General features: G+C 44.2%; 1 non-coding gene across 1 annotated transcript; it reads right to left on the reverse strand.

Annotated features, from left to right (window-relative positions):
- Positions 1-4,425: 4,425 nt before the first annotated feature.
- Positions 4,426-4,509, reverse strand: Trnap-ugg (transfer RNA proline (anticodon UGG)). The gene has a single exon. It is a non-coding gene; the product is annotated as a tRNA-Pro (tRNA).
- Between the last annotated feature and the right edge of the window lie 12,218 nt (positions 4,510-16,727).

Consider the following 16,727-nt stretch of genomic DNA (forward strand, 5'->3'; position numbering starts at 1 on the left):
AGGGAATGTGCTAAGACATTAATCATACGCAAACAAAGCGATCAAAATGAAGTAATGCCCGATAGGTATCCAACACACCTAACGGATACATGGTGCTGTTATCATCTTAAATGACCGAAGATACCAGAAAAAGTACCGTAGTCTATGCTTACCTATAGTAGTAACCTACTCTATCAATCCCTGATCTTCCTACACTACTGGCCATTAAAATTCCTACACCACGAAGGTGAGGTGCTACAGATGCGAAATGTAATCGACAGGAAGAAGATGCTGTGATATGCAAATGATTAGCTTTCCAGAGCATTCATACAAGGTTGGTGCCGGTGGCGACACCTACAACGTGCTGGCATGAGGAAAGTTTCCAAGCGATTTCTCATACACAAACAGCAGTTGATCGGCGTTGCCTGGTGAAACGTTATTGTGATACCTCGTGTAAGAAGGAGAAATGCGTACCATCACATTTCCGACTTTGATAAAGATCGGATTGTAGCCTATCGCGATTGCGGTTTATCGTATCGCGACATTGCTGCTCGCGTTGGTCGAGATCCAATGACTGTTAGCAGAATATGGAATCAGTGGGTTCAGGAGGGTAATACGGAACACCGTGCTGGATCCCAACGACCTCGTATACTAGCAGTCGAGATGACAGGCATCTTATCCGCATGGCTGTAACGGATCGTGCAGCCACGTCTCGATCCCTAGAGTCAACAGATGGGGTTGTTTGCAAGACAACAACCATCTGCACGAACAGTTCGACGACGTTTGCAGCAGCATGGACTATCAGTTCGGAGACCATGGCTGCGGTTATCCTTGACGCTGCATCACAGACAGGAGAGCCTGCGATGGTGTACTCAACGACGAACCTGGGTGCACGAATGGCAAAACGTCACTTTTTCGGTTGAATCCAGGTTCTGTTTACAGCATCATGATGATCGCATCCATGTTTGGCGACATCGCGGTGAACGCACATTGGAGATGTGTGTTCGTCATCGCCATACTGGTGTATCACCCGGTGTGATGGTATGGGGTGCCATTGGTTACACGTCTCGGTCACCTCTTGTTCGCATTGACGGCACTTTGAACAGTGTACGTTACATTGCAGATGTGTTACAACCCGTGGCTCTACCCTTCATTCGATACCTGCAAAACCCTACATTTCAGCAGGATAATGCACGACCGCCCGTTCGTGTTGAAGGTACATGGGCAGCTGTACCTGTACACGCCATCCAAGCTCTGTTTGACTCAATGCCCAGGCGCATCAAGGCCGTTATTACGGCCAGAGGTGGTTGTTCTGGGTACTGATTTCTCAGGATCTATGCACCCACATTGCGTGAAAATGTAATCACATGTCAGTTCTAGTATAATATATTTGTCCAATGAATACCCGTTTATCATCTGCATTTCTTCTTGGTGTAGCAATTTTAATGGACAGTAGTGCATTTATCTGACTGGGTGATAACAATTATTCATCTCCAGCGCCCGGTTAGGAACCTATATCCCACGCGAGAAGCAAAGGGACCTGTTTTCCAGCGTGGGGTTGCGTCGTCCTCTCGGAAACGCTTGCAGGACTCCTGGGATGGGCGCAGACAGCAGGCTGCGACAGGTGCCGCTGCGAGGCGCACCTGTTCTCGCGCCGTAACTCACGGCGGCCATTCAGGCAGCCGGAAACGGGGCTGCGCGCATTCGTCGCCGCCGCTGCCCCTGCTGTCACCGTCGCCTTCCGACAGGGCTGATTTACCGGCCGCTCCCCCGACTGAAATATTTGCCACGGGCGGGTCCGGCGCGAATCCCCGCCACCCACACGGTTAATATATCCGGCCGCGGACAATGCCGCCCCCGATGTCCACAATGGCACCGGAACGTTTCGTTGAGCGGACTACACTGTTCCCTCCTTTTCTCACCTCTGCGTGTGATGTCACTTGCTTTACTTTCCCACAGTCGGTTTCCGGTACAGTGAAAAGAGAGAGATAAGTCCTTCATATAGAAATATCGAGAAAAGTGTTACTTAGAACGACGTCAGAATTCCCTCGACACTTACTGAAAAAAAAAGTTTCAGACAGGAAACTATAAATAACGTGTTCAAATAACTTACGGGAATGCAGCCGGGTGACGTTGTCGACTACCGTCGAAATTTCGACAAGAGCACGCCTTGCCATTTTCAAGGCATAACTGCAGGAATTGCGCGCTTTGCAAGGGAATTTGAAACCTCCATTTGCAGAGAAATCCCGGAAAGATAACACACACACACACACACACACACACACACACCGCCGATATCACAAACCAAACATCATCGACGTCATAAGTTCAAATGGTTCAAATGGCTCTGAGCACTATGGAACTTAACAAATGGCTTTGAGCACTATGGGACTTAACATCTATGGTCATCAGTCCCCTAGAACTTAGAACTACTTAAACCTAACCAACCTAAGGACCTCACACACATCCATGCCCGAAGCAGGATTCGAACCTGCGACCGTAGCGGTCACGCGGTTCCAGACTGAAGCGCCTAGAACCGCTCGGCCACTTCGGCCGGTGACGTCATAAGTAATCGACAGTTAAATTAGTAATCAACGCGTGATATGGCATTAACTTTGTCTCTCCACTTTTTGACAAGGGAGACAGCAGGATTCCACGCAGAATTTTAAGAGAAATCACCCTCTCTGTTTGTAAGATTACTTGCTAATGTGATTTCAACTGATTCCTGAAAATCAGTATCCCAATAGTTGGAAGTACATGACAGGATCTCCGTGTTGTTATGTTCCATAGGACGACAGGTACCAAGACAATTTTCCGCAATGGCGGATTTGCTCGGCTTTTGTAAGGGTGCGTGTCGCTAATGCTCATTATACCGGTCCTCCAAAGTCCTGGTAGTATTTGATATGCCACTCTGGCAGACACCCGTCTTACGTAAACCAAGATCATCCTTCACGCAACCTAAAAGGACTCTGATCTTAGATGGTGATCGAACAACACATTTCACGTATTATTTCCGCAAAATCCGACCAGTCCTGCTCGAAATGCTCCCTGCGTAAGGCAAAAAGGCCTTAGACTTTGTTGCCACCTCGGTATTACCATCACTCGCGTGGGGCTGCATTTCCCGAGAATTCTTCCAATAAATCTGTATGGCATATGGCTTACCTGCTATTAGTTTTGTGCAGTCGTGCCACTATAAATCGCTTCCTACACATCCTCCTAGATATTTTATGAATGTGGCTGCATCCAGCGAAACGTAGACAGATAAAAGCACATAAACGAAGAACATGAAAGTTTTTGAGAACATGAGCTACAGATAAATGCTGAATATTAGATCAAATGCCTAATCAACAAGCGCTGAATCGAGCTGGGGGAAAAAATTGTTGGGACAACTACACTGAAAGAAAAGACAGGTTGATAGGATGCATCCTGAGACAGCAAGAAATAGTTTAAGAAAATTGTAGAGGGGTACGGTAATCAAGTTTAAGTCGATGTAGGCTACGCAATATAGACTAACGCGGAGAACTGCATTAAATCAGTCTCTCGGCTGATGACTACTACAACAATTACAACGACAATAAAGCTCACAACTAAGAGTGACAGTTGCGTACAAAACGAGCAAAACTCCGTATTTCCGTGCATTTGATCACAAGCAGTATGTGTTAGAACAACTATGATGCACTGTACCTCTGAAATCGCGTAGCTTTTTCATGGGGTAGTATCTCTGATACCTCCCACGGAACTCTTGAAAGAGTCTATTTCCACGAACAATGACGTGTTATCAACAGCGCCGTTGGTTATTTCCGACCGTATAACGGATAGACACGTCACAGACAACTAGATCACTTGCCAAATCTGTACTGTATGGGAACATGTGAGCAGCTAAATCACCTTTAGACAGCAGATACTGACTGAAGTTAATTGCTCATCGAAGTACAGATGTGAGAAAAATTCTCATTAAATTAGCGCAATTTTGACAATGGTACGCAGTGTACAGCCAGTTACTGGAAGAAGGCCACAACTTCGGATGAGAAGGTTTTACCAGAATGATCAGTACCCAAGAACTGTTACCATAATCGATAAAGTACACGAAATCTGCATTCTCAGGTATTTTACTCAATTATTGTTTACACGTTTGTAGTATTGTCTTCCTCCGCTGCAGTCTATTCCGTACACCGAGGAAGTAAGGACGATTCAAGAGTGGAATATAATCCATGGGGTAAAAGGATGTCAAGACTAGCTGATGACAATGGTATCTTCAGTGAAAGAGAGAAAGTACTACAATACTGTTGAATGCAATGAACATCTTACGAGTACATAATGCGGATTGATAATAGACAAAAGGAAAAATGTCTCTGAGCACTATGGGACTTAACTTCTGAGGTCATCAGTCCCCTAGACCTTAGAACTACTTAAACCTAACTAACCTAAGGACATCAGACACATCCATGCCCGAGGCAGGATTCGAACCTGCGACCGTGGCGGTCGCTCGGTTCCAGACTGTAGCGCCTAGAACCGCTCGGCCACCCGGGCAGGCAATAGACAAAAGGAAAATGGCTCTGAGCACTATGGGACTCAACTGCTGAGGTCATTAGTCCCCTAGAACTTAGAACTAGTTAAACCTAACTAACCTAAGGACATCACAAACATCCATGCCCGAGGCAGGATTCGAACCTGCGACCGTAGCGGTCTTGCGGTTCCAGTCTGCAGCGCCTTTAACCGCACGGCCACTTCGGCCGGCAGACAAAAGGAAGACGAAAGTAATGACGAGTAGTAAAAATGAGGTTATTGAGAAACTTAATGTCCAAACTGGGGACTACGAAGTAGACGAAGTGAAGGGAATTTATCATCTTGGAAGCAAAATTACTCGTGACGAAAGAAGCTAGAAGGATATAAGAAGCAGACTAGTATTGGGAACGAAGGCATTTCTTGGTAAAAGGAGTATAGTCGTTAATTTCAGAAAAAAATTCCTTGTAAAGTACGTTCGGCAGACAGCATTATATGAATTTGAGTTTGTGGAAAAACCGAAAAATAAGAGAATCGAAGCGTTTGAGGTGCGGTACTGTAGACGTATATTGAAAATTAGGAGGACTGATAAGATCAGAAATAAGAAGGTTGTCCGGAGAATCGATGAAGGGAGGAACTGTGAAAAACAGTGACAGGGAGAAGGGACAGAATGATAGGATATGCGTTGAGACATCAGGGATACACTTGCGTCGTTAGAGGTCGGAGGAGGGTAAGGAATATGACATCCACACTGCATGTGCAAGTCTGTTATCCGCATCCGTAAGTCCTTTAGCTTCATCTGATTATATTAAAATATTGTAAACCCAATTAACCCATTCGATATGCTACAGTTCAGAGGTAGGCTGGCGCCTCGCCTCACTTTTCGTCTACAGAAGTAGAAACTCGCAGTTCACATTCCATGGGCTAAGAGCGTCGAGGTCATCCATGTAATCATGCTTTTCCCTGAGGAGGTCCACTGCAATTCGGCCGAAATTCCGATACATTTTAGTAATTTAAGTATTTTTATAAGATGACACCGTGCTACAGCCAGAATACCTTTATTAATAATAAATGAATAGCTTGTTATTAAAATAGACGGATATAGTTATACTGACACTGTCCATTATGTTTTCCCTGTTTGAATATTTACTATCGGGGATACCCGCATAGAGGCAGACTCTTATCCGTGAATTAGTTACTACTGCTGGCATTTTCGTTTACGCACACGATCCTTATAAACAGAGGCAGCTGTAGAGGGAAAACTTTCTGTAGGGGAAGAAAGAGACTAGAATACATCCATTAAATAATTTGAGATGTGGTACGCCGCTTCAAACGTCAGGAGACTGATGACGCAAAAAAAGCATGAGTCAGGGATGCGACAGCGAGACCGTCGTAAGGCTACACTCGGTAGATGGTCGCAATTGCTTATCGCAGGCAAATGAGCGTCGCAGCACACCCCGGCACGTGCCCCGGAGGCAGTCTGCGGCTACAGAGGCGTGGCAGGGCGGCCGTGAGTGGCAGCGGCTGGGGAGCGGGGAGGTAATGAGGGAAACCCGAGGCGGCTGGCCAAGTGCGCGCCCCGGGAGGTCCTCGAGCGACCGGCCGCCCTGGGGAGCCGGCCGCTAATTGCTACCGGGAGGGCCCGGGCCACCCGCTGTCAGCCGCGGGGAGGGGCCGCATTGACGGCTAAATACCGGCTGCCGCCCACTGCGCTACGCCCATTCCTCCGGTGTCACTTTACTCCCTAAGCGATCCCTTGTTATTTATCGGTAACACTCGCCCACGTGGCTGCACGGCAGGGAGGCGCTCCCACCTGTTCTGCGATGCGAGAAACCTCCCGCGAATTCGAAAGTAAAAGTTTGCTAACCGATCTGACTAAGTACGCTAAGAAGTTTTGGTCTTACACTGAAATGACAAAATTCATAGGATAGTTGCGAGGTGCCGGGGCTAGCAGTGTTTTTAACACTCAATTCTTAGAGAATTTACATATGTACATGATGCTCTAAGCCCCCCCTTTTCTAACTCCAACTTTTCCTGTTGCACAAGGATAAAAAAAATACGCGAACTGACTCTAATCAACCCTGCCAGTGGAGTAGAAGAGAGTTTGGCACCTGCAATAATTTAATTTGTTAAATAAGTTAATTAAACGAAGGTTTCATTAACATAGTGAGGAATGATGGGGTTGCTCTATCTATTAACAGAATGAAAGTTCTGTCCAAAATAACAATATGATTTATTAAGACTAAACACAAAATAATAAACAACAACACATGAAACATTAACAATATATCAAATTGGCTCTAATTGGATACTTAAACAAACGCTGTGAAATTGAAGTTGTCCCTAAACTAGATTGTGAGGATTATGACGAAGTGGTATGTGCAGCCAATTCCTAGCAACTCAATTCTTAGAGAAAACACATAGCCAACCCACCATTAATTGCTGCTACCCAAGACAGAACAAAGTTAGGAAAAAAAAGACGAACAGGCGCACTCTGCTGAGCTCTGATTGTCACCTAGGAAAATCCCTATCTGCCGGGGCTGCGGACATACATTACCAAACCGACTTCTTGACTCCCAGAACACGATCTGCCGTACCGGAGCCGTTGGCTGGTTGCTTCGACGTCCTCGACCGAAAGGCGAGAGACGACTACCCACAAGAGCACCCGTACAAAAACCGAACACAGAACATTCCCGCCCCCACGACAGTGGCCGTGGTTAAACGTTCCAATCAGCAACTCGAAAACCGGCGGAAATTCCACTCCATTGCCGGAACGCTACCATTCCACCAATGGAGATTCTTGGCGCCAATTTCTGCGCCGATCTTGCTACGTCACGGAGCTATGCCCTGAGCAAGCCAATCACAGTTACTATTTTGCAGAAAGTGCGGGAATTTTCCCGCCACAGCTGCCTGGGTACACAAGTCATTCCCACGCCTCGCTGGTAGCCCGCCAGAACGTGTTTTCGCTAAGTTTCTGCGAAGTAACGGAACCTCTAGCCCAGCCACTACTTCAAGCTCTGCGGGCGTGCCTCTTGACAATGTCGGTGTCTGCAAAGCATTCACTCGACTTCCTCACACCCGTCGGCTTAAAGCTTTCCAGATCAGCAGAGCCCGCCTGTCACCGGACCACCCGGGTGACGAGAGACGCTGCGTGGGAAGTCCGCGCGTGAAGGAATAGCAACTTTCCACCGCATTCAATTATAGAGGAGAATCGTAAGATAGAAATATGAGAGGGGGCTCATGCCACCTCTCATAGTGATATGCACATATACAGATGGCGGTAGAAACACGTACACCAGGTATAAAAGAGCATTGCATTGGCGGAGTTGTCGTTTGTACTCTATTGATTCATGCGATAAGTTTTCTGAAGTGATTGTAGCCGCATGGTGGAAATTAACAGATCTTGAACGTAGAGTTGTAGTTGGAGCTAGACGTATCGGACTTTCCATTTCGGAAATCGTTTGAGAGTTTAACGACAGAGAGCAGCGAAGTTGTCAGTCTTAACAGACAAGGAGCACTGTGTGAAATATGCAGAAATCAATATGGGACATACGACGAACGTATCCTTTAGGACACTGCGGCGAAATTTGGCGTCAGTGGGCTATGGCAGCGGACAAAACCATGTCCTGCTAGATGCGACCCTGTTTCGGTTGGTAAGAGCTGATGGTACGGCTCGAATGTGGCCCAGACACCACGAAGCCATGGTTCCAAGTTGTCAACAACGACACTGTGCAATCTGGTGGTAGCTCCATGATGGTTTGGGCTATGTTTATGTGGAATGGACTGGTCCTCAGATATGTTCGGCTACTTGGAGACGATCTGCAACCACTGATGGACTTCATGTTCCCAAACAAAGATGGAATTTTATGTATAACAGTGCTCCGTGTCACCGGGCCACAATTGTTCACAGTTGGTACCAAGAACATTCTGGAGGATTCGAACGAGTGATATGGCCACCCAGGTCACCCGACATGAATCCCATCGAATTTATGGGACGTAGGGACGTGATCGAGAGGTTAGTTCGAGCACAAATTCCTGCACCTGCAACACTTTCCAATTTTGGACGGCTGTAGAGACAGCATGGCTCATTATTTGTGCAGGGGACTTCCAACGACTTACTGGGTCGTGCCAGGTCGAATTGCAGTACTACGCCGGGCAAAAGAAGGTTCGACATGATATTAGAAGGCATCCCCTGGCTTTTGTCACCTCGGTGTACGTAAAGTAGTAAGCTCATAGAAATCTGTTCAGTCATTCAGTGACTATAATGTTACCGAAACGGAATATGACAGAAACAAGGCTGAAGTCGGTCTTCCGATGTTATTTCACCGCTGAAGATCATAATACAGTTCTTCCCTTCAGTTATCGCATGAATGCCGAAATGGTAGACATCGAGAGTGGCACAAAATAACGGAAATGAAATAGAGACTATGCCATAGAATGTACTCCCCTTCCACCAGTAGCTTATCGCAGGTCACTGGAACAAAGTGCGGTATCAACCGATTGGGGGGAAAAAAAAGAAAAAAAAAACACAGGTCATTCCCATCTTCAAGAAGAATCGTCGGATCGAAACACATAATTGTAGGCCTATATCGCTGACCTCAATCTGTTGGAGAATTGTGGAACATGTTTTGTGATCATGTATTCTGATGTTTCTGGAGTACGAAATCTCTATCAAAACCAGCATGGTTTCCCTAGACAGAGATCGTTAGAACACAGTTCACTTCGTTCGTCCAAGTTATTCAGAGTACTGTAGACAAAGCGTCTCATGTTGATGCAGTGTTTGTTGATTTCTGAAAGGCAACCAGTACGGTTCCTCACTGTCGTTAGTGAACAAAATATTAGCTTACCGGTTATCGGACCAGATTTGTAACAGTATACAAGACTTGCTCAGTCGCTAAGAGATAGTGTCAATACGTTATCTTAACGTGATGAAATCGACAGATGAAAAGATAATTTCTGGGATACTCCAAGGGAGTGCTATAGGGCCACTGTCGTTTACAGTGCAAGTAAGTGATCTAGTGGATGACGTCGGAAACTCCATGATGCTTTTTACAGACGATGCTATCGTCTACAGGAAGGCTGCACGCCAGAAGTCCGTAGCTAAATGCAGTAAGATCTACGGAGGACCGATGATTGGTGCAATGACTGACAGTTGAACTTGAATGTAATTAAATTTAACATAATGCGCCTGAATAGGCGAAGAGATCCATTATTGTTCTATCTCGCTACAGGTGGAAAATCTCTCGCAACTGAAACAACCGTAAAATATCCAGGAGTAACCGTCGCGAGCGAACTAAAGTTAAATCACCTGATAACACACATTATAGGCAGATGCCAAGCTGAAAATGATTGGAAGAGTCTTCGGGTAATGCAGTTCATTCATGAAAGAAATGACTTACAAAACCCTTACTCGACCTCATCTTGAGTGTTGTTAACAGTCGGAGACCCGTACTAGGTTGGCTTAGCAGAAGATATAGAGCAGATCCAGTGAAGAGCGCCACGTTTAGTCACTTGTTCATTTAGTGAGCATGAGAGCATTACGGAGATGTTCAACAAACTCCAGTGCTGGTAACTCTAAGACAGACGTTGTGTACTGACGAATATTGTGAGAGCGTACACTCGAAGAAGAGCCGGACAACAGCTGCGTCTTTACTGAGTTGCGTTTTGACGCTTGGCAAGACCTGTTAAAATTACTGTGTAACTGGAACCGCCTGGAGTAGCGGTTGGCAGGGTCACGAGTTTCCTTTCCTTACAAATATTAAAGTCGTCAGTTCTTCAGTTTAAGTGACAAGGTTGCTTTGAAAGGATAACAGTTCATACCAATTACTTCGTTTACCGAGTTCGTAAATAACAGACTTACAAAAAATGAGTAGCTCTAAACATATTCGTATTAGCAGCTAAATTCAGGTCCATTTTCACATTGAGTTTGTCATTACTGTATTACTTTTCGAAATTAAACTGTAAATAATCACGGTAGCTTTATCGTTCAACTAGTAATGTAGCCCACCAACAGATGTTACTGGATAAGAATGACGACACTGATTTGTCCACTCATTTCGTGTGTAATTATGCGTACCATCCGTGAATAAATCGATTAATCACTCCTTGTTGCCTTACCATTTGACGGAATACTTCCACACTCGTATTTTATGAACAGCTACAAACTGTCCATATTTTTGCCACTCGGATGCATGCGAATGTTCGACATGAAATCTGAACGACGACAAACTTCGCCCCTGATAAAGGCGCGAGAATAGTAGTGCTTGGTCATTGTTGATCGAAACAGCAAGATAGTGCGTCCTGATGGAAAAGACGGGCTTAACTCTGAATATTTCAGATAACCAGTGAGACGTGAGGGGTACACTTGACTGCAAACCACTATTGCTAGTAGTATCCCTTACAGACTCGAACACTGAAGGAGCTGTCTGTCGGTCACGTTGTCACTGCCAGGTATTGTAAACGCTGTGGCCATTAAATCTTATTGCAGTTGTAATGTAGGAGAAATGTTTCGAAGAGCGACTATAGCCCTTCGTCCATACATTGGCACCAAAACTGGTCGATAGTTACGGGCAGCGTCAACACACTGGAACCAACATTGAGTTGAATTCCCATATAGCCAACGGAAGCACGTCTGGCGGACAGATCGCTGTCAGTGAATTTGCGATTTTGAACGTGAATAATTATATTTTATCATCGCAAAACAAAAGACGAAAACATGTAAGAGATGATGCCGGGCAGTGACTTTGAGACACACGTGTAAATACTCTAGTCTCAGACGATATATTGTGTGTCATTCAGAATAAGGAGACGTGCTCTGGAAAATTCGGTTTACAATCGGACTTCGTGTGGTTTCATACGCCCTTCAATGCACATAAGATCCATTCAATGCAGAAAAAAAAAATCCAAAATCAATTGGAGATATGCGTAGCCCACAAGTTTTTGAGTACAGAGTTAAGAGAAAAAGTTCTAAAGAGTTTATATGAAAAGTATATAGCAAATGGTTAAATTTATATATGAATTAGAAATAAACTGTGTGTTACGTGAAATATGGAAACTCGTGACTCACGGCTCTGATACCATACGACCTAACCTACCCAGCCAGTCGAATATACAGTGTGGTTGTTGGGTGATCGTGTTTATGAAATCAATACTAAGACACAACTGGTGCTTAGGTAAACCAGTTTTCTCCTGAATTAGTTTCTTTCCTGTTCATTATATGGATCCAAATTTTGCAAAATGACTATCCATGTACGAAAGGATACCTTGATACTGTTTCATAGAGTAATTTGCTCCTATTGTAATATGAAGTTATAATTTAAAACAACTATCTCCTCGTAGGAAGTTACATGCCTTTCTGCATGTAATCCATATTATGTGAAAAATTTAATGTGAAAAAATACATCTATCAAATATTCAGAAACCAACAAAAGTAATAATCGTTCGAGCCACCTCTATTGCAACCTGTCAAAAACCGAATCAGTTACTTCATAATGCTCGTAGAAAAAAGATCTAATTTACTATATCTTCCATCTAGCGACTAAGTTTTCGTTCAGAACAAAAACATACGACTTTATGCCCTGACTTTTCGGAAATGTTAAAAGTATAATGCAGGCGTTTCTCAGGATTCTCCATTGTCACAAAATCCTCGGGCTATCACATAGCTTCTGGTTTATGACAAGAACTTGAGAATGAAACAAGCTTTATAGCAAAGGAACAAAAATACATAAATGTAGACGAAACATAACACAGTCACAGATAATACGGCATATAGAAATATATTCACCAAGAATTAATCTTTTTTTAAAGTTATAGCAGGTATAGTTTCCAAAAGAGGTTCAACAACTTTGCAGCTTTTCGGTTGTCACGCATCAGCTGTGACACTGCGATTTTTGTGGTTACTCATAGTAGGATAAACTCAAGAACTCGTTGGTTTTTCCATTGTTCCCGAGGCACTGCGTTTTCAAGTGTCCAACCCGGAAGTACAAGCAACAAACAAACTAGGATTTCGAATCGACAACAAAAACAAACAATGTGTGTGTGGTAAGCGCCCTTTGATGTTAGGTCGAAATACCGAGAAATAACGGGGCCACACCAACCACTGGGGTCATGATGGTTCTATCGGTATATCAACTGAACGAACACTGTTCTCATCACCGTTGGTCCCAATGTGTGGACCCGACCTAAATGGTGTACAGGGAAACAAAGCGCCCGCGTGTTTCGTTCTCTCCAGACAGAAAGAGTGACAGAGCATACTTTGCGGCGTTGCCACTGCGCTTTCTGTGTCTACCCTACACTCACGCTCTAGCCGTTGCCCACCGAGGTAACTGCCACAGCCGGGGTAAGTGCCACATTGGGCCGCAGTATTGACTTCTGACTGTGCCTAATGCCTCGTAGAGTTTATACGCTCGAAAAACTATCTCTACCTGTTCGTAACATAATACTTATCGTGTTTGCTTTATGCCACCCATACACTATAGTGGGTAAGCAACCTCATCATACCTGAACTAGCATGAAAATCAACGCTGAAAGTTCTTCGCGAGCTCCTCAAGCGCAGTCTACAGACAGACGCGCCAGTGACGCTGTTGGCTGGAGCGTCATGTGGTACAGTGCTCCTTATCGTCCCACCACCTGTCTTCTTATGTGCACACCACGTGTAGTTATCCAGTTGGCAGTGTTTCCTTAAACTACTTTCTATCGTTTTCCAATTGCCCTTTTATCAACTTAGCATCGGATTTGCCATTATTACGAAACTGGAATACACTGTTAGTGCTAGAGCTTATTAGTATGACCTAATCTCCTCTTCCTCTACTTCATTTTCTAGCCAAAAAAGGTACCATTGCGTTACATTTCCTGCTGTTAACACCTGTGCAGATTCCTTTGATAGAAGACGTAAAAATCTGAGCGATGTCGCCGCTGCGGAGAGCAGTTTCGGCGGTGAAGAAAAAATTCTCAGTGGGTAAGTAGCTACGAGGAACATTGAATAATTAAAGAGATAAATCGGTGGAGAAATGAAACAGTTTGTAGAAGTTTTGTATTTTTCATGAATTGACGGTGGTGTTCATGGGATGAACTGAGAACAAATGATGGACAATATGATGTTTATAACCTCAATATTGCATTTAACGATAGCGTGTCCGCTTGAAGTATCCACATTAGTTGAACAACGTTCAGTGATCGGTTTTTGCCTTCTGAAGGTGATAACCGGCTAAATTTTTTTCGTAAATGATTTTGCATTATGGTGCAAGCTGTATGAGCCGCGGAAATATTCATAGGTGGGTAGAACATTTAAAATACTGTCAAATCTCAGTGACTGGTAACCAACCAAGGTTTTGGCGGCCAGGTGTCAACTTCTTCAGTTGAAACCTGCATTGGTGATTTTATTCGTGAAGACCAAAGTGTTACAGTGGAAGATATAGCAAAAGCATTTACAGTAAGTGTTGGCACAGCTCATAACGTTATCAGTAACAAGCTCTAGTATAGCAAAACAAGCGCAAGATGGTTCCCGAAAGGGGAAGGAGGAAACAAGACTCTACGTGTGTATAGGTTTGAAAGAACTCTGAGAAAGAGAAATTGACCCCTTTCTAAACAAGATTTTAACGCGGTATGAAACTTGGGTTCTCCATTTCGATCCAGAGTCCAAAAGACAAAGCTTGGAATGGAAGCACGTCAGCGCACGTGACCGAAAGAAGTTCAGATCGCAATCACCAGCGGGAAAAAGTCCTGTTGACCGTTTTCTGGGATGTGTTTATTTGGAAGATCAGTGTACAGTAAACAGTACCTAGTACTCAGACATTCTGACGAATAAAGTAAAGCTAATGAGAGAAAAGAAGATCTCAAAGAAAAGGGGTAATATTTGCTACACGACAATGCTCGCTCTCGTATAGTCTTCCTGTACCGAGTAGGCAAGCCTCCGACCTCCATGTTCTGTGATGAGGCGTGGAAGTACAATACCTTATCTCGTACTCGCGGTTTCAGCCACTTTCCATAGATAGTAGAACGCTGACATCCAGCTAGCTATACCGTTTCCGAGAGACTCTTTCCCAACTCTAGATCCTTAAGTACCGGGTCGTTATAATTAAAGTGCAGCTACTCACACAGGTGCAGTGTGGGCTCTGATTATCGTATGACAGTGAAACTTGGTAGGTATTCTAATGTCTTAATGCTGAATCGATTACCGCGGGAAAAAAAATTAGTACCAAGTTTGGCACCAGTTGAAAATCTGGAGCTGTGAATGCAAGAAAGATGTACAGAAATGTTTCCATCTGTAATGAACCAGGAACGGTAGGTGGGCAGAAAAGCTAAAACAAGTGAGAAAGGCAAAATGTTGATTTTATTGTGAATCGCCTCTTACACGATTAGCTCAATATCAGCACGGGAGACGTCGACGAGATGCTGCACAGTGCTAGATTTGCACCTGGTGGCGAAAATTGGAACTAATTTTTTTCCAGAGTTAATCGGTTTCACTTTAACGCAATATCATATCTATCAAGTTTCGCTGCCATACAAATATTATAGACCACACTGCACCTCGATGAGTGGCTGCACTATAATTATAACCACTCTGTAACTGTCCTTCGTCAAAATCGATTATGTCAGTGAATTTTTCCATTTTCGGTCCGTATCGTCACTAGAATGATTCCCCAGTCGTCTATGCTCCACTTATGTATTCTCTATACAGCTTCACGTACACGCAACGTCACCAGGTGATATTCACTCTCGTGGTGGGCAGAGGTCATATTGTTTTGATTCGTCAGTGTGTAAGCTTCACTCCGAGAGAAACGCGAACAGATACATGTTCATTCGAAGATTCATATTTAGAAATGCCTACGTTATTGACACACATCCCTACATTTCTTGCAGTGACGATGCCTCTTTGACTGGCTGACTATGTAGGACAATGCAAAAACGTATCATGCTTTCAGGGAGTCAGTGCTCCGCCGCTCGCGAGTCTGTACGGGGTGTTGACGCTCGCTGCGAGTAGAAAACAACCTCAGGGTTCTCGGTGGGGCTCCAGCCAGCTGATGCCTCGACGCAGGGTGTCCACAAAGATCCACCCCCGCTGTGAAAGCGATGACTGTAGACTTTATTCTGTCACTGCCGATACCGATTCACACTTCACTTTTTTCTTCTTAATTTGTCTTGTCTCTCCATTTTTCCAAAGTCATCCACAGCAGACTATCCTTCACCAGAATGTCATAAATCATGTTTCTGCAAAGAGTAACGCTGGATTTCCAGACACTATTCTGACATGGGTTACTGGATGTAATCTCCAGTGAGTGGTGTCAAAAGCTGTCTAATTGTGTGTATGATAGTTTGCCACGTGCTTAGGCCGTGGAACAATCACAATGAGTTTTGAGATCAGTGCTTCATGTGTATCATTTGTTTTAGCAACAGCAGCGTCAAGGACTAAAACCATTGCTCATTTATTCCTCTCTAACCATGTCCGGCTAAAATATATTTTTTTTCGATCTTTTATACTTTTAGATTTCCTTGTTTGGTTTGTGACTTAATGGCGTTGTTTAATTTTCTCACTCCATCCATTCTTGTCACCTCCCCCTTCAGTTCTCTCTCTCTCTGGTCAAACAATACACTTAATTAGAATAACAGCGACTGTATAAAACTAGACTGTGGGAAACAAATTGACTGCAATAATCAGATGCAGTGGTTTACTACCATGTGCTAAGCGATCTGGGATATTAACTCTCATCATTAGGTTTTTTGAGCTACAGCTCATGTACTACATCCAGTTTAACGTCGACCAGATAAGTTTCATTTTAATTATGACAGAAAGCGCTAAAATACATGTGGCTTAGTGACAATCTCGCTCTGAGTATACTGAAATTATAGTCAAAAATCAGTAATAACCCGTAAATTTACATTTCTCAGTGCACCCAGACATAATTTATATTTTGCCTACTGGCTTCGGTTTCGCTGCACAGCCGTCATCTTCGCTTGCCATGTAGGTTGGAAAGCGAGCGTGACGATTGCATACCAGGAGATGGCCTGAGGATGGCTTTGTGACCGAAACCGGTAACCAGTAGGCAAAATAAAAATCAGAAATTGCGACAATACACTGAAACACATATTATTTTTAAACTCTATTGGTCGCTGTTCCAACCGACAGTATGTCGAGGGCATGTACAATAACGTCACTTCAAACTCATATATCAATAACCTTTATGGGCAAAGATGCTGCGGTATATACAGGGTGTTTCCCCTAAGAGTTTTCAGCCGTAACTTCTCTG

Source organism: Schistocerca cancellata, chromosome 5 (genome assembly GCF_023864275.1).
Source record: "Schistocerca cancellata isolate TAMUIC-IGC-003103 chromosome 5, iqSchCanc2.1, whole genome shotgun sequence".
Taxonomy (NCBI): domain Eukaryota; kingdom Metazoa; phylum Arthropoda; class Insecta; order Orthoptera; family Acrididae; genus Schistocerca; species Schistocerca cancellata.